The sequence below is a fragment of the Gracilinanus agilis genome, chromosome 1 (genome assembly GCF_016433145.1).
Source record: "Gracilinanus agilis isolate LMUSP501 chromosome 1, AgileGrace, whole genome shotgun sequence".
In the NCBI taxonomy this organism is placed as follows: domain Eukaryota; kingdom Metazoa; phylum Chordata; class Mammalia; order Didelphimorphia; family Didelphidae; genus Gracilinanus; species Gracilinanus agilis.
In genome coordinates this window covers 310,396,053-310,414,811 of record NC_058130.1, presented here as the reverse complement: position 1 = coordinate 310,414,811, position 18,759 = coordinate 310,396,053, and the positions used below count along the sequence as shown (strand labels likewise).

General features: G+C 36.8%; 1 protein-coding gene across 7 annotated transcripts in view; it reads left to right on the top strand.

Moving 5' to 3' along the window:
* The window catches only part of CAST (calpastatin), a 142,405-nt gene that overhangs the window by 32,906 nt on the left and 90,740 nt on the right, over positions 1–18,759 (top strand). The gene's annotated exons all lie outside the window — the stretch shown is intronic.

The following is an 18,759-nucleotide window of genomic DNA, read 5'->3' as shown; positions in this document are numbered from 1 at the left end:
TTCTAAAGGCTCAGTGTTGAGTTAATTAATAAACTAGAAATATTGCATTATTCCCCTTTTATAGCTATAGGTCTGAGGCACAGAGTACTTAAGTGACTGTTGCCCAGGGTCACCCAGGTTTTCAGGGAATAAAATAGGATATAAACCAAATCCCTGGCCAACTAGTTAGTCCTTTAGCCACCGAATTATGGCATCATAGGATTTAGAGATCATTTTGCACAACTCCCTCATTTTACAGATGAGAAAACTAGGGCCTAGAGAGGTTAAAAGTGACTTGGCCAAGGATTGGAATCCAAATACTTCATTGTTTTAATAATCTATATTATACTAATATAATCTGTACCTCCTCTGTACATACCAGTCATTTGCTCAGTCCAGTGCTCTCTCTCTTGTAACATATTACCTCTTTATGCTGATTTCCTATCAATACATATGGAACCAAGTACAGAAATATATAACTATGGGTTTATGAAATGTCTCCAATTTGAATAGATATATGCTTTAGTTAAATTCAGATATAGCTGAGTCAACCCTCTGCATTGCAGTGAAGGTCCCTCTTGCCAAGAGAGAACTGTTTATTTTACAGCAAACAAAAATAAGGCCATTTCTAAAATTTTGCTTGGAGACCTAGCATTTAAATTTGTCATTGTGAATCTTCTAGCCATAAGGCTAAGACCATGATGGTAAATGGAGGGAGTGTTTGTTTGTTCTATTTGACATACTGATATGATGGAAAAACTAAGTTCATCCTAAAACATGCATCTCTAAAGAAAATTCTAAGTTCTTTTGTCACCAGAATGATGTGCTTTGACAAGACAGGAACAGGAAATCAGTGTAAATGTAGCACTACTTTCCAACTTTTTAGTAAATCCTTTGTTGAGTTATGTAGATTCTATCGTTTAATGGTCATATATTTCTCTCTCACAGTTGAATTGGCCACATAGTTGAAAAACACATTTTTATCATATAAACAGATAATGACTTCTGGATTGGGGGAGGCTCCCCCTCTGATTTTATCTTGTAGAGAACTCTGAGTACAGAAACTGTCTCCACTGATGAAGAATAACTTCTTCTTGTTCAGTCATGTCTGAGTCTTTCTGACCTGTGGACCATACTGTTCATAGGGTTTTCTTGGCAAATGTACTAGAAGGCAAACTGTGTTTAAGTGACTTGCTGAGCATCTGAGGCCAGACCTAAACTCAGGCCTTCCTGACTCTGGACCCAATGCGCTATCCACTGCATCACCTAGCTGCCCTATTGCCTGGGTTGTTTTAGGCAAAATCATTTCATTTTTCTTGAGCCTAAATTTCCTCATCTGTAAAATGAAGGTTGGATTTGGTGTTGTATCATTTATATTGTCCTCTATTTATAATTTGTCCTCTATATTAATCCTTTATGTCTCTAAAGAATTGTAGAGTATCAAAGGTCTGATAGTCATGGTGTCCTGATTCCCAAGAACTCATAAGTAAAACTTGATGTATCATCTAACTTTTGAAATTCTCCAACAAAGTTCTCCTAATGACTCAACATTGCATGGAGGTGACTCTGGGTTCACAAGAGTTATATGAGCAGAACTAAAGCTCTGATAGGTCCTCCCAAACTAGAAAGACTGATCAGCAATGGACTCTGTGTCTGTCTTTAGCCAGACAACCTTGCTGTGTTGGGAGAGAGGCTAATCACCAGATAAGTGGCATATGCTTGTTTATACTTCTTTGGTAACTGAATTTCATGAAGTCTAAGGTGTAGGGCAGCTTTCAACTGGATGCTTGGATGCGGGGAGAAGGAAGAGTAAAATGATTTCACAACTTCAAGCCTGAGCAACTGCAAAGGTGATAGAGCCTTATACAGAAAGAGGGCATCAGGCAGTGCAAAGATAGAACTAGAGGAGTGGGAGAAAGATGATTTCATAATGAAACATTATTTTGTAATATTTCTTGTTTTTCATGCAATGGATCCATGAGAACAACTTTGTATTAGTTTCTTTCCTTTTAATAAGTGAACATATAAAACATTTTGCTACACTGTTTTCCAGAAAGTTGATTGTGACAAAGTTTAGTATCTTAAATTAGTCTCTAGAACCTCTACCAGTTGTCTTGTTCAGAGAAGAATGGTTACTTAATTGAATTTACCCCTATTTCTATCTAGCACCCTGCTGTGTTTCCAGTTATCCAGGTTCCCAATTTCTAAGTCATATTCCACTCATCCCTGTTACTCACCTCCATAACCAATCAATTTCAGATCCTGTCCTCCCCATCTCTGGCATCTGTCCAAAGACTTCTTTCCACCCTCATAGTCACCACTCCAGTTTAGGCTTTTATCACCTCTTAATGAACTATTAAAATAACTTCCTTCTTGGTGTCTCCTGCTTTGAGTTGTTCCCTATTACAATCCTTCCTCTCCAAGGCTTCCATAGTGGTCTTCCCTACCTTGTCACATCCCCATTCTGTAAATTCCAGTGGCTACTGATTACCTCTAAAATCAAAAATAAACTCCATTGATTTTTAGAGCTATTTACAACCCTAATGTGACCTATTTGTCCAGGCTTATTATACATGAACCCCCTGCACACTCCCTGCAGGCCAGTCAAACCTTCCTTCTTATTGTTCCTTATACAAACCACTCCCTCCCTTCCCTTTCTTCATGCCTTTGTTTATGCTATTCCCCATGCTTAGAATGCACTCCCTCTTCACTGCCCCCTCCTAGAGTATCTAGTCTTGTCTAAGGAGCAAGCTTAAGTTCCATCCTCTACATGAGGCCTTTCCTGATCCCCTCCCACCACAAATCACCTTGGATTTATTGCTTGTGTATTTATATGTATTTATTTAAGGAGGTGGAATGAATTGAATAAGCACACACACAAATATGTCCTCAAATAGAATGCAAATCTCTGAAGGGCTTGCAATATTTCACTTCTGTGTATGTTTTTTCCAACTTCATTCCCAGTTCTTAGCATGTAGTAAGTTTAGTAAATGCCTATTTAGTGATTATTTGAAATATTTGAAGCTTGAAAAATGAATGTATTTTGAAACATGGAAACCAGGCTCATTCTGAGTAGTAAATTTTGAATCATCTCCTAAACTAAAGCCTTCTGTGTTTGTCATCTGCACCATTAGAATGGGAGCTCCTTGAGTTATGATTTCTCTGTTTCATTAAGAAATAGATTTAAGGAATATACAATCAAATCCCCTCACTTTGCAGAAAGAAAGGTGTAATGATTTACCCAAGATCATGAATGTAGGTAGGATTCAAATCCAGATTCTCTAACTCAAACCCTATGCTTTTTTTCACTGTCACCCAGTTTCTATTTTTGCTAATAGAATTAGTATTCTCATATTTATCTAATGTTTGAAGCCTTAGAGTTATCTTTAATATCCTCTAGATCTAATCAATGGCTAAAAAGTCCATTGGCCTTGTGTGTGTAATATCTCTTACATCCATCCATTCCCACAGTTATTACCCCCATTGAAGTTCTTTCATTACCTTTGCCTGGGCTATTCAGTAGCTTCCAGACTGGTCTCCTTCCTGGCATCCCCATCTAACCCATTCCTCCACTCCTCTGATAGATTAATCTTCTTTGTGCACAGCTCTTATCCCAACTCAAAAGCCTTTTGTAACCTATCAAGGCTAAACTCCTGAGACTGGCATAGAAGACTCTGCGGAGTAGAAACCCAACCTATCTCTCTGACCTTATCTCCCGCCACTCAGTTGTATATACTCTCTATTCCAGTCATTCCTCACTCCTCCCTAAATGCTGTTGTGCTCATCTGGGCATTTATCCCTGATGTTCCCTCCATCTAGAACAGCAGTTCTTAAAATGAGGTCTGGGACCATCTACCACCACCACCACCACCACCACCACCACCACCACCAAGGGGTCTACAAATAGATCTAGTAGGGTCCATGAACTTGGATAAGGAGAAAATTATGTTTTTATTTTCATTAACATTAGTTTACTTTGTAGTTCTTTGTATTTTATTTTATGTATTTAAAAATATGATTCTGAGAAGACTTCACCAGATTGCCAAAGAGGTCCATGACCAAAAAAAATTAAAGTAATAACAATTACTAATATTTCTATTGCATCATACTTCTGTCATTTGTGTCATTATGCTAAGTAAGGACTCTTTATTATCTCATTTCATTCTCACATCAACCCTGGGAGGTAGGTGGTATTATTATCTGCATTTTACAGATGAGAAAAATGAGGGAAATAGAGGTTAAATGACTTGCCCAGAGTCACTTAGTAGCTAGAAAAGTCTGAGGCAGGATTTGAAATCAGGTCTCCCTGATTCCAAGCCTAATACTCTCTCCACTGAGCCATTTAATGGCCTCTGTTCCAGAAAGTCTTTCTTATCTTTCATCTCCTTCTTTGAAATTTGACATTTTCTTTAAGTCCTAGATCTAATACCATCTCTCCTTGAAGTATTCTTTGAATACCTCCCTCCCTACACCCTAAGTAGATAGGCTCTTTCCTTCCCCTTTACTCCTTTGACATGACACATTTATCACATACTATCTCATATTATAATTGGTATAATTGAACTCAAGTCTTTCCAACTTTATGTTCAGCACTCTATCCACAGCACCACCTTGCTATCCCATGTAAAAATATCCCATATAATAGATACATATAACATAAAAATGCAGCATGACAGTTTAAACTTGTTTAAACTTTATCTGATATAAGTAAATATTTTTATTATAAATAAAAATATAAATAATATTTGTTATTTATAATATATTATATACCAATATATAATATATTAAAATTAATAAAAATTCAAATATAAATGAATGAATGGATTCTGTTTATTTGGTAAAAATAAATAAATAACAAATAAACAAGTTTAAACTTGATCTGATATAAGTATACAAGTTGCGCCATTCTTTTTTTGCTCTCTACAGTCAGATTTCCAAACTCATCATTTAACCACAACTTCTCTCTCCAGTTATCAGTGATCTCTTAACTGCCAAAGCCAATGGCTTTTTCAAAATACTCACCCTTCTTGACTTCTCTGCCATCTTTGACACTGACAGTTACCTTTTTCTCCATTATTACACTTTCTTCTCTCTAGGTTTATGGGACATTACTCTCTCCTGGTTCTCTAACACCTCCAATATCAAATACAAAAGGCTCTTTTTGGTGTTGAAAGTTCTATGTAACTTAACCCTTTCCAACCTTTCCAGTCTTTTTACACCTTATTCTTTACCACATACTCCTCAATCTAGGGACACTGTTCTCCTGGCTGTTTCATATATGAGATGCCCCATCTCTCAGTCCTGGGGCATTTTCATTGGCTGTGTCCCATTCCTGGAATCCTTTTCCTCCTCATCTTTGCCCAATCACTTCCCTGGTTTCCCTTAAGTCACAGCTAAAATTTTGCCTTCTATAGGAAGTCTTTTACCAGTCCCTCTTAATTCTAGTTAATTCTAGCCTTACCTTTGTTGATTACTTCCTGTTTATCCTGTATATAACATATTTGTCCATAGTTGTTTGCATATTGTCTCTTCTGTTAGATTATGAGCCCTTTGAGGACTGAGATTGTTTTTGTACCCCCCTTTTGGGGGGTGGTATTTCCTTGGTGGTTAACACAATGCTTAACACATAGCAGTCATCTATTGCTTATTGACAGCTTACTGTTGAATGATTATTGCCTGAGTGAATGAACAATATATTATCATAAAGGTCTTAGAATATTGGGCTGGGAAAGGAGCCCTCAGTCATCCAGTCATTTTACAGATGAGGAAGCAGGTTCTCAGAGGGAAGGTGATTTGCCTAAGGTCACAGGGTACATTAACACATAGCAGCCGAGGTAGGGTTAGAACTAGGGTTTTTTCTTAGCTGCTCTCAGCAAAACAATGATCCAGGACAATTCTGAAGGACTTATGACAAAGAATGTCATCCACCTCCAGAGAAAGAACTGTTCCGGTTAGATCACATCACAGCACAATATTTTTCACATTGGTTTATTTATAATTTTATTTGGGAGTTTTGGTTTTATATGATCATTTTCTTACAACAGTGACCAATATGGAAGTACGTTTTGCATGATAATGTGTGTATATCCTAGATCAAATTGCTTACCATCTCCCAGAAGAGTGAGGGAAGAAAGGGAGGGAGACAATTTGAATCTTATAATTTCAGGAAAATGTATGTGGAAAATTGTTATTACATGTAGGTGGGAAAATAAAATATTTCTGAATTAAAAAAAGAACTTTGTTCTTTCCACTTGATCAGGTTGTTTCTTCACTTTAGCATGCAGAAGACTTTTTTTTTTTTTTTACTTTTTTTTTTTTTTTTAATTTTAAACCCTTAACTTCTGTGTATTGACTTATAGGTGGAAGAGTGGTAAGGGTAGACAATGGGGGTCAAGTGACTTGCCCAGGGTCACACAGCTGGGAAGTGTCTGAGGCCGGATTTGAACCTAGGACCTCTGGTCTCTAGGCTTGGCTCTCAATCCACTGAGCTACCCAGCTGCCCCCTGCAGAAGACTTTTGAGAAACATCTGAAATAGTTTTGGTAGCTTAAATGTGTTCAATTAAGTTGGAGCTGACACAATCCTTTTTTTAATTAGTAAAATTTCCTATAATCAACAGAAATTTCCAAAATCATATATTTTACCCTGTTTTCTGAAAGTAGGTGCTTCAATTTAAATTGGTTTAAGAAACATTTATTAAATCTCTGTTAGATGCATTGTACTAATCTTTGGGAGTACAAAGATGAAAAATAACCATCCTGAAGTCAAGAAACTTGCATTCCAATAGGGGAGAAAAGACATGCACTAATAATAACTATAATAATTTAGTCTGAGTAAGTGCTTAGGAATTATAGGATTTAGAATGAGATGGAACTTTAGAGTCAAACTGAGTGTGGCATGGGTTTGAGTTGAGAAAAAGAATCACTTCTGTGGGGAGAGAGGAGAAGGAATCAAGCCTTGAAAGAAAAGAAGGAAATAAATAAGCAGAGATGGTAAGGAGACCACTCTGAATAGATAGGATGTCACTTCCACTTGCACAAAGGGAAGAAAGATCAGGAAATAATGATTAGATTGGAACATAGAGTACACAAATGGCAGTGGTGTGACATGAGGATGAAAGAGGAGGTTAGAGCCAGACTCTGGGAGACTTTGAATCCCACACTAAGAAATTTGTATTTTACTTGGGAGGTAATTGGCAGCCACCGAAGGTCATTGCACAGAGGAATGATATAGTCCTAATTGTGTGTTAGAAACTTTCCTTTGGCAGCATTGTGAATAATTTGGAGAAGGAAAAGATTGAATGGAGACAGGAGGCAGTACAATAAGCAAATGGCAGCAAGAGCCAGGATTGGTGGAACTAAAAAAAGAAGAGACAGACATTATCACTGAAGTAGACTTGACAGAAATTGATAACTGAAAGGTTAGTGAATGGAGAGAAAGAAGAGTATAAGATAACTATGAAGCTTGGAGCATGGGAGACAAGGGACATGATGGTGACATCTACAGAGATGGAAATTTAGCATGGGGCAGAGATATTAGTAGAGGGGAAAGGGGAAGGTGCTTAATTTGTTCATGGATGAAGATGGTATTCCTTTCACTGGAATTCTATTTCTTGGCTTTCTTGAGCCCAACTAAAATTCTATCTTCTACAGGAAGCATTTCCCACTCCCTCTAATTCCTACTACCATCCTTCTGTTAATTATTTCCTATTTTTCCTATATGTATCTTGTTTTTATGTATTTGTTTGTTTTCTCTCCCATTAGATTGTAAGTTTCTTAAGGACAGAAACTGTCTTTTACCTCTTTTTGTATCCCCAGAGCTTAGGACACTGCCTGTCACATAACAGTTGCTTAATAAATACCTATTGATGGACTGAAAAAGTGAAGACTGATCCCTTTCTTCTTTAATTTATTCAAAGCTACAACTTAGTAGTAAATCCCAAAGAGACTTCCAGAAAGCAAAAGTTGTTATTACCCCACACTGTGTGGGTTCCTAGAGCATTTTAACATTATTATGATCATATAATTTAATGAAAATTAACATTCTTATTTAAAACAAAGGATCATTTATTAATTTGCTAATTGTTCTTTAGTTGAAAACTGGCTGGCCTTTGGTTTCCTTACTTTGCATCCTAAAATAATCACTCTCCATCACTCAGATAAATTTTAAACCAGAATATATTCAAATTCCATATGAACTTGAAGACATTAAAATATTTAAAAAGGACTAGATTTGAAACCAGACAACTTGGATTTGAATCGCTATCTACTTACCTGTGTGACTTTGGACAAAACATTTAATTTTCCTCACCTGTAAAATAAAGTTGGAACCTTATCTAAGATCTCTCTAGATCTTAAGATCTCTAAGATCTCTCTAGGCAGCTAGGTGGTACAATGGATAAAATGCTGACCCCGAAATCAAGAGGACCTGAGCTATTACATTACTAGTTGTATGACCCTGGGCAAGTCACTTAACCCTGTTTGCCTTGGTTTCCTCATATATAAAATGAGCTGGAGAAGGAAATGGCAAATAACTCCAGTATCTTTGCCAAGAAAGTCCAAAATGGGGTCAAGAAGTATCAGACATGGGGCAGCTAGAGTCAGGAGGACCTGGGTTCAAATCTGAACTCAGACACTTCCTAGCTATGTGACCCTGGACAACTCATTTAATCCCCATTGCCTAGTTGTTATTGCTCTTGTGCCTTGGAACCACTACTTAGTATTGATTTGAAGACAGAAGATAAAGTTGTGTTGGGGTTTTTTTTAAGTGTAGGGCATAACTAAACCAAACAACAAGTCTCTTTGAGTTCCAAATCTGTGATCCTATGATTCATATTCTCAATTCAAAATTGGAAAAATTGTATCAGCTAATTACAGAAATGAAACTTTCAGTTATTATTGCACAGAAATTGTACATGGTACTTTAGCATCTCATATTAGTAGCAGATTAAAAGAAAAGCTAACTCATTCCTTCAAAGCATCAAAATAAAACATGACCAGTTAGTGATGAAAGGCGTGAGTGAGCCAAAAACCTTCTGTTTCTATTCTATAATTTATGCACACCCCCATAGTACTCTTTTTAAAGTAATTTGTATATTGATTCATCCCATAACTTACCTTTACTTTGGGCTAGCCTCCATTTATTTGGTGTCTTCTATTATTAATCCTTCAACCTTTGTTATTTGATGCTCCCCCTCCAGTGGGGCAGTGGTAAATGGCTCTCCACAAAAGCATAATATACATTATTTATATTTTCTCCATCACTTTCTTAAGTCTAAAAATCAACAGAACAATAAATCAAGCTTTGATTTGTAGCCTTTGCCAATTTCTGAGGTGTAAATGCTCACACTGAAAATTTAACAATCTGCCCTTCCCAATCTCTTGAACTTGACTAATTTTTTCTTTGTTTGCTCTTATATGGGAACTGATCATAGATTTGAGCAAGCAGGGTCCTTAGTGGCTACTGAATCCAATCTCCTCATTTTACAAATAAAGAGTCACAGAGAGGTTAAGTAATGTTTGTTAGCTGTATTTTCCCCTTTAAAATACCATTTCTTTACTTAGTCTATCACTTTTTTTAATGGATGGTTTTTTGAGGCATGTTCCCACAGAACATTTCTAGCCTTCCCTCTAAAACTGTCTTGTCTCACTTCTGACTTTTTAACCCTAGTCCTAGTACAGTGCCTAGCACATAGTAGGCACTTAATAAATGCTTGCTGATTGATTGACATCAACTTACAATCAGATCAAGCATTCAGATTTCAATAAGACTAGAAAGTCCTGTTCTGACCAATAGCTTTGACAAATTTGCTGTGTTAATCAGTCTGGGCAAAAGTTCCATTATCAAGCAGAAAGGCTGTTATTGTTTCTACTTTACTTTTTCCTCCTTCCTCTCAAAGTACAAAAGAAAGGGGGGTGAAATCTAGGTTACCTCTCAGGTCTCTGAGCAAATGTCTTTGGGATAATTTGGCCTTGCAGTCAACATTCTTTATCTCAAACAACATATTTCTTTCACTCTTTTCATATTTGGCCTCTCCCACTGAGGAGATACTGTCCCTAGTTAGATATCAGGCAGTACCCTGTTATCTTGTTTTACTCAATTCCTTGGCACCATTTATACTAGTTCTTCTTACTGTGATTATTCATGTATATCTAGGTTACAAGGTTGTTGCCATTATTTTTTTTTCCTATTGAGTCTTTAGGGACTGTATAGTTTTTATTTTGGATACTTTTGTTATATTATTCAGTAGATTTTTAAAAATTGTTTCTGCAATTCTTTTGAAAAATTTTGCTGACATTCTATTGTCCAAAATGCTAATGGCTGCATTTGTTACCAAAAGGCCAGGAACTGTCATTTATAAATAAATTAAATATTTTACTGATCTGTAATTCATGTATCTGTTATAAGGGCTGAGAAATTCAGAAATACTTTAGGGAGTTTTTGGTGCTCTAGACTGAACAAGTATCTTTCTTCCAAGAATTATATGGAATACTGTGTGTGTGTGTGTATGTGTGTGTGTGTGTATGTGTGTGTGTGTGTGTGTGTGTGTGTGTGTGTGTGTGTGTGAATTTGAGATTCCTATTGCATGTTCCATTCTGCCAGATGGAGAACCTTGAAGTCTTTTGGTTACCCTAGAATACTGGAATCTCAATATATGATGGGAGTAGGCACTGTTTCTTTCTGTAATGACTTCTGGTTTGATGAGCCACCTAGCTGCCCTAAAATCAAGAGGTTTTAGCCTGAGAACTTTTAAAAATTGATCACCACATTTTGGTATAATTGGTTTCCTTTGTCATCTACATTTTTTATTTTGTGTATTTAAAAGCATTCTGAGAAATGCTGCTAAAGGAGTCTATGACATAAAAAGGTCGCCCTGGAGTAGATGGTTTCTGGGGTCCCTTCCAATTCCAGATCTTTAATAAAATAGTGATTTAAGGTTTAGAAAATGCTTTTCTTACCAGCCCTGAGGTAAGGATTGAAATTATTTATGCTCTCCATCAATTTTGTACCTGTATAGAGGCTCAGCTGATGAAACACTAGATTTTCTATAAATAAAACTGTAAATCCAGAGAAAAAATCCTACTCAATATAGGAAGACCCATTAGAAGGTTATTGCTAGGGCATCTAGGTGGCACAGTGGAGAGGGCATGGTTAAGAGTTGGGGGGACCTGGGTTCAGATCTGGCCTCAGACATATCTTTACTGTGTGTGGGATTGAGAGGGAAAACTAAACTCCAGGTATTAATATCATTGAGAAAAGAGGAAGAGTGATATATGAGGGTTGGTAGATAACTGATACCACGATCTGTAAAGGCTGCTTAGTGATGGTGACACAAAATGCTAACTCCTTCTCCAGGGCCAGTGTGTCAGGGGACCTGGGAGAAAGCACCTTCAGGACTATGAGGGATGGCCAGGAATGCAGTCATCTCTAGGGAGCCAGATCTAGGGATCCAGATTCATTGGAATGCTGAAAGATGAAAGAATCATTAGAGAAGGTCTAAAAAGAAGGGAGATTTGTTAAAAAATAGACCCAAAGCAGAGATTCAAAGGGACACAATGGAAAAGGGGGCAGGCAGAGTTAGACTGGCCTGTGGAGGGGTGAGTGGATTGGAATGAAAATAAAGTGGCATTTGGAAAGGCTTGATTTCTGCTAACCAGAGGCTAGAGATATGGGCAGAGGGGACACCAGTTTTCTATCCATTGTCCAGAAGGAAGAGATATCAGACTTAGCCTTTTGTTGACAAAGACCTGGCAACAGAAATTCTGGTATCTGAGTCTTTGATCCTGGACTAGGGCTTTGAGGAACCTATTGTTGGAGACTGATCCTAGGGGAGGTAGAGATTGGGTGTCTGGGACTCTGATTCTAGACCTTGATATCAGAGGATGGGCTGGGTCCTGGAGAGGAGTGCTTGTTGATATCTGAGATTCAGGTGCTGAGCTGAGCCCTGGAGGTGAAAGGGGTGGTATGTGAAACTTTGGCCTTGGGCTGGTCTAGTACAGCATGCATCTGACAGTATTTTTGCCATGCTGACTCTCATTCATAAAAGTTTTCCTTCATATCTTGACTAGATGCTTCCTTTTCCATGAAGTTTCCCAACCCAGTCAGAGAGAGAGAAGACCTTTTTCATTTTGCTTGTACATCTCATAAACTCTTAGCTTCCTCAACTTCATGCTACATTTGTTTGAGCAAATATCTTATCTTCCTTATTAAATTATTAGCTTCTTGAGGGAGGAATTGTGTTTTATTCATTGCAGCCTGCCCACACCTTAACATAATGTTACACTATAGATGCTCATGCTCTTTGGTGGATTTTATCCTTAATTATTGATTGAGGAGACCAGTGATATGACTAATTATGAATAATGGCTGACATAAAAGTGCTTATGTACTATATATCTGGTGGAATTTAGTTTGTCTTTATCATTTTATTCTGTGATCCCTGAATATATACTTTCATTCTGACAGCAGAAGGAAAGAATCCCAAAATTTGTAAGGGAGAACTGATTTGGGATTTAAAACTTGGTTGGTATACCTGAGTAGGTGACAGTTGACTCTCTAAAGTTGACTGTGAAATATAAATGGAAAAGAATGGTTTAATTTTGATTAAATGAATGATAGAAACTAATAGTACTCTTTAGTTGTAATGCTACAGGAATTATTTAATAAGAATAAGGATTGTGTATGTGTTATATACATAGTGAAAGTCATTCGACATTATATGGAATCAACAGATTCTTTTTATAGAAATGACAGAATAACATTTATAAAATTAAACATCTTTGAATGTATTTCAATGTTTAAATTTAAATAAAATGTTTTAATGTTGGAATATATATTTATTTATAATATTTATATAATATGTAATTAATGATAATGACAACGCATTGAAATATATTTTCTCTTACAAATATTTTCCCAATTACATGTAAAAAACAATTTTAACATTTTAAAAAAATTTTGAGTTCCAAATTCTCTCCTTCCCTTCCTTGCGCCCTCCCTGAAATAGCAAGCAATTTCATATAGGTTATTCATGTGCAATCATGCAAAGCATATGAAATTTATTTTCAAAAGTCAGCAGCATATAGAGTTAGAGAGGACCTATGAGATCTAGTCCAATCTCTTCATTTTACAAATGAGGAAACTGAGGCCAAAGGTTAAGTAACTTGTTCATCATTACATACTGGCAAGCCCATAATACTGAAATCTTTCCACTCTCTCACTTCTATTGCCTCTTTTTTTTTTTTTTAAATTCTTGCCTTCTATCTTAGAATCAGTTCTAAGTATTGGTTCCAAGGCAATAGAGCAATAAGTCTTAGCTAATTGGGGATAATGGTTTGCCCGTGGTCACACAGTGAGGCCAGTTTTGAACCCAGGACTTCTCTACCCGCTGAGGCTCCTAGCTACCTGCCTCTCCTGTTTCTTCTTATTCTTTATTTTCATCACATTTCTCAGACAGAAATCAAGATTCACAAGTCCCTATAAACACTTGATATAACTACCTGGGCTTTTGCCAGATCTTGTTAGGAAAGGAATGGTTCTAACATATGCCTCTAGGCTCTAGATGAGTGCTCCTCCATTATGCTCATTTAAGGGGAACAGCAAAGTTTGGGAAACAGAAAATTTAACTTTGAATTTATGTTGTCCTACTTGCTGCCTATTTGCCCTTGAATCCCTAATTTTAATTAATTTATTTAACAATAAATATTATATTATATATTAATTAATTTAATAAATACCTCTTCCAAAGCTAAATCTTTCAAACTTAGCTGGGAGTGCAAAACATGTTGCCAGATTTGCATCGGGCTATAACTACATTCCCAGTGGTTCTGCCTTAACCGCCTCTGTGAAGCAGTACTCCCAAGAGGGGAATGCCTAATCAAAGAGAACAAGTGACAAGGGCTAGCCCAGGGCTTGAAAGGACACAGGTGCAAAGGGAGCTATTAAGCTTTCCTACTGCTTGGACAGCTCCCCCTTCCCCCTTAGATGTGCCTTGTCCCAAATCTGATTTTTAATTTTTTTTCTACTTCAGTTTAGGGCTGACCACTTTATCACAGGTTGCCTCCTAGTTCTGGACTGACTGCTTTAATACCAACTGAAAAGTCCTACCCTAGGACATTTGGTTATTCCCAAATCCCTTTTATGATGCCCCATGTCGATTTATTTTCCCAGTCACTTTAGTGTCAGGGCAGGAGTCAAAAAGTCATTTCTTCATGAGTCCAAACTTGGCCTCAGACACTTACTAGCCTTGTGACCCCGGGCAATGCACTTGTTTGTCTCAGTTTCCTCATCTGTAAAATGAGCTGCAGGAGGAAATAGCAAAATTGTCTAGTGTCTCTGCCAAGAAAACTCCAGATGGGGTTGTGAAGAGACTGAACCCCACAGCAATAAAAGACTCTCAGCTTCCCCAGCCCTTGAGCCCCACGGTGGGCTGCCCCAAACTAGATTCACTCCAGGCATGCCTCAGTTCACTGAATCATGAGTAGGATACTGTGGATGTGTCCTGTATCCTGGAGGTGCCCCAGCTATGGCATGCTGGGACCCACTGAGGCAGGAGATGATACAGACATGGGCTTGTAACTTTCTTTCAGTAGGGTTCCTTCTATTTACCCCTTCCCCACATGTCTCACAACCCACTGGGGATCAGGGGCACTCTTTGATCTAGTTGCTCCAAATGGAATAGGACTGTTTTGGTTTTTACCCCTTAGATTGAATGGTAAACAATTTTAACTCAGAAAAAGATATTAGTCTCTTATCAAAAAAGTTTAGAAATAAATTAATTAATTTCTAGATTAGTGAATATATCTATTGAATTGCTATCTGTGAAGAAAAGATTAATAAGGATAGATGGATAGATGGATAGAATAAATATTTATTAAATACATAATGAGGTGGCTAGGAAGTGCCCAAGGCATTATTTAAACCCAGGTTCTCTCAATTCTAGGCCTGACACTATATACCTACATATGAATACACAAATAAAATCTTTACAAGATTCTTTCACAGCATTTTTGTGTTGAGAGATACAAGCATTTTACAGATTGAGATGAGGAGAATGAGGGCCAAAGGGATGAGTAAAGTTTATTTTAAATTAAAATTTAATTAATTTAAAATATTTTTATTAACTTAATTAAAAATAAAATTAATTTTAAATTTAAAAATAATTAATTAAACATTAAAAATATTTAAAGTTACATAAGTCACCTGACTTCTATCTCTGTGTTCTATATATCTCCACCCCATTCTCTCTACTCATACACTGGCTTTGGTTGAGATTTTCTTTCAGTGCCGAGGACTCTTAAAATCAGGTTTCTAATTCTTCTCCACACCTCTTTTCTTCTTGACATGTTTGGCAAAGGTCCAGGGGGAAGGGATGCCCTTATTTTCACCTCAGCATTCTCTGCATTCTATTGTTCTGCCCTAGGAGGCAGAGATCAGTTATTCAGAAGTATTTAATGAAGCAAGAAAAAAATAATTCCAGGGGATATTTACACTTTCTGGAAGAGATCCAGTGAGTGAATGAGACCTCTAGACCATGATGCTGTTTCCCTTTCCCTACAAAATAAATATTTGAAATAGTAAATGAAAGAGTTTTGCCAAGTAATGAAAAAAAAACTGGCAATAGAATTTAAATCCTGGAAGCTCTAAAAATTCAATTGTTTGATCTGACTCCAAGCCCTATCCTGCTTTCTTCAGTACTTGGTCTAATCCAGAGTTTATGAATCTAACACACACAAGATGTGTCAGAATCTTTTCTCTTCTCTCTGACTTGGAATTAGATTAGCTCTGGCTATATCAGTTAACCATGCAATATTTAATATTTATTTCTAAGTCTACCACTGTAGTTTAAAAGCTTTATAAGGCCTCTTCTGCCACTAAAGTCAGAAGATGGGAACTGCATGTTATTTTAGACTAAATTGAGCTTATACTAAGTACTTGTGGTGTACTGTAATTAATTTTATAAAACTAAGAAGATGTAGTTCTAATCAATCAACTGTCACTTATTAAGTACCTACTATGTGCCAAGTACTTATTAAGTATCCCCTTTATGCCGCATTAGGTGCTGAAAATAATGAAATACCATGAGTGAAATTAAAACTATTAGAACACATTTGTAGAGGGTTTGGGGAGTGTTCTTAAAAAAAAATCTCCAAGTAAGAGAAATGCCTTTATAGTTTTGAGAAAAACTTAATCACATAAATAAATACAAATGGCCAAATGAATATTTGTTTGCTACAAGACTCTTTATCATGTTAAAATTAATGCTTATGTAGTACATTTCATGAGGACAGCTGGGTAGCATAGTGGACAAAACACAAGTCCTGGAGTCAGGAAGACTCATCTTCCAGAGTTTCAGTCTGGCCTTAAGCTTTTATTAGCTGTATGACCCTAGGCAAGTCACTTAGTCCCCCAGTTTCCTTCTTTAAATGGGCTAGGAAAGAAAAATGGCAAACCACTCCAGGATCTTTGCCAAGAAAACCCCAAAATTGGGTCCCAAAGAGTCAGACACAACTGAAAATGATTAAATAACAATAGCAGCACATTTCATCTGAATTTAATACAGTATGTTCTTTATGCATCTGATAGAAACCAAAGCCATTGTTTGTAAATAATGAACTTTTAAAAATCATCCCTATAAGGATTTAAATGATCATTTTAGCTTCATTAAAAAATTAAGCAAAGGGGCACACAGATGGATAGAGCTCCAGGATAGCACAGTGGACAGAGAGGCAGGCTTGGAGATGAGAGGTTATGGGTTCAAATTTGGCTTCAGATACTCCTTAGTGGTGTGACCCTGGGCAAGTCACTTAATCCCAATTGCCTAACCCTTACTGCTCCTCTGCCTTGGAATCAATACTTACTATCAATTATAAGACAAAAGGTAAGGGTTTAAATATTTTTAAATTTAATTTTAAAAAATAAAGCAAAAACTTTTTCTAGAAACACTTGAATATATCTTATACTGTTTGTGTATAATAATGTGCTCCTGTCCAAGAGGCCAGTTCGTTTGTGGGCAATTTTATACAGTCTAATACCATAACTTTATCCTTTTTTTTTTTTGTTGTTTTTTAATTTTTTAGTTGAATAACAGGGGAATCCCAGTTTTTCGCACATGTACATCAGGTTGAAATCGCCTTATTTGGTTTTCTACTTAGTTAAATCTCATTTTGAGAAGGACCAGGATACAGTAGCTAGAAAACAGACTGGAGTCAGGAATATCTGGATCCCACTTCTGGCTTCCTTTCTGTCTCAGGGAAAGTCCCAACTTCTACCAGACTTTCCCATTCTTCCTTAATCTTAGTGGCTTCCCTCTGAGACTATCCACAATTTATCCTTTGTCTATCTAGTCTATATGTGGTTGTCTTCCTGTTGTCTCCCAAATTACTCTGTGAGCTCCTTGAGGGCATGGACTGTATTTTGCCTTTCTCTGCATCCCTAGTAAGAAGGTGCTTATTAAATGCTAGCTGATCCACTGGCTGTGTGCTCTGGGACAGGTTGTTTAACTTCTTGGTGTTCTAGGCAAGTCTCTTAAGATTACAAACTGGAACCTATCTCAATTGCCAGAAGAAACTTCCACACCAGGAGCTCCCTAAACCAATGTCTTTCCCCACTTCTCACTCCCCAAAGTGAGTTTTAACCTTCCTGTATAAAGAAGTTGTGTTGTTTTTTCTGGGTCTGCTTTAAAAACATCTTAGGATCATAAATTTAGAGCTGAAAAGATCTTAGAAATCATCTCATTCCATCTTCTTATTTTTACAGTTTGAGGAAACTGTGATCCAGGGACATTTTTTGTAGCTTGTTAGCTTTCACAGAGGGTGCACTAAGGTGGACTGGAGTCTAAACCTGGGTCCTAAAATTCCAAATCTATTTTTTTCTATTATGCAAAAGTTTCTGCACTTAATTTTTCCACATAGGCTCTATATCAAATAACATCTGTCAATAGTATAGAAATAAATCCTGAACTAGACACTTCAGAAACTTTAATTAGCCCACAAAATGTCCATGGACTCTTCCTGTGTTTTTGCTCCTTTTCATTAGAAAGTATCAAAATTTAAAAGAGGGCCAATATCTATATGGTTTTTACTAATGAAATCGTCCTTTCCAGTTTAAAATGAAAAAAAAAACACTTTTAAAATATATCCGTGAAGCAGCTTCTTATATCATACCTGGTATTCTGTTTTTATTTCCACTAACAATAGGATGCCTTGTAATTTTTGCTTCAAAAGATCCATTTTCTGTTATTTATATTTGTGTAGGGATGGAGTTGAACTTTCATTTTGAAGAGAAAATAGTTTTGCTCCCACATGATTTGTAGTGTCAGAATATTTTTTAGCATTCATCCAAATTCTATTCCCTTGCCCTTTGTCTACAAAAGTTTATTACAAGACTGTGTTGAACACTTCTGTTAGGAAACACTCATGATTCTTAAGAATTCAATGTATTCTAGGAATGTAAATTACAGATAACAGACTGATGACACAAGAGATGAACTAAATGTTTCTTTCCATACATCACTATGGAGAGGAAAATTTAAAACTGTATGCAGGGACTCTACAAGAAGAGGTGGTGGTGGTGGTGGTGGTGGTGCAGCTGCTGCTAAATAATTTTATTCATGGGGTTTTCTTGCAAAGATACTGGAGGGTTTGGCCATTTCTTTCTCCAGCTCATTTTTACAGATGGGGAAACTGCAGCAAATAGTAAATGACTTGTCTGGTTAGTAAGTGTCTGAAGCCAGATTTGAACTCAGAAGACTTAGTCTTCTTGACTCTAAATCCAGTGCTCT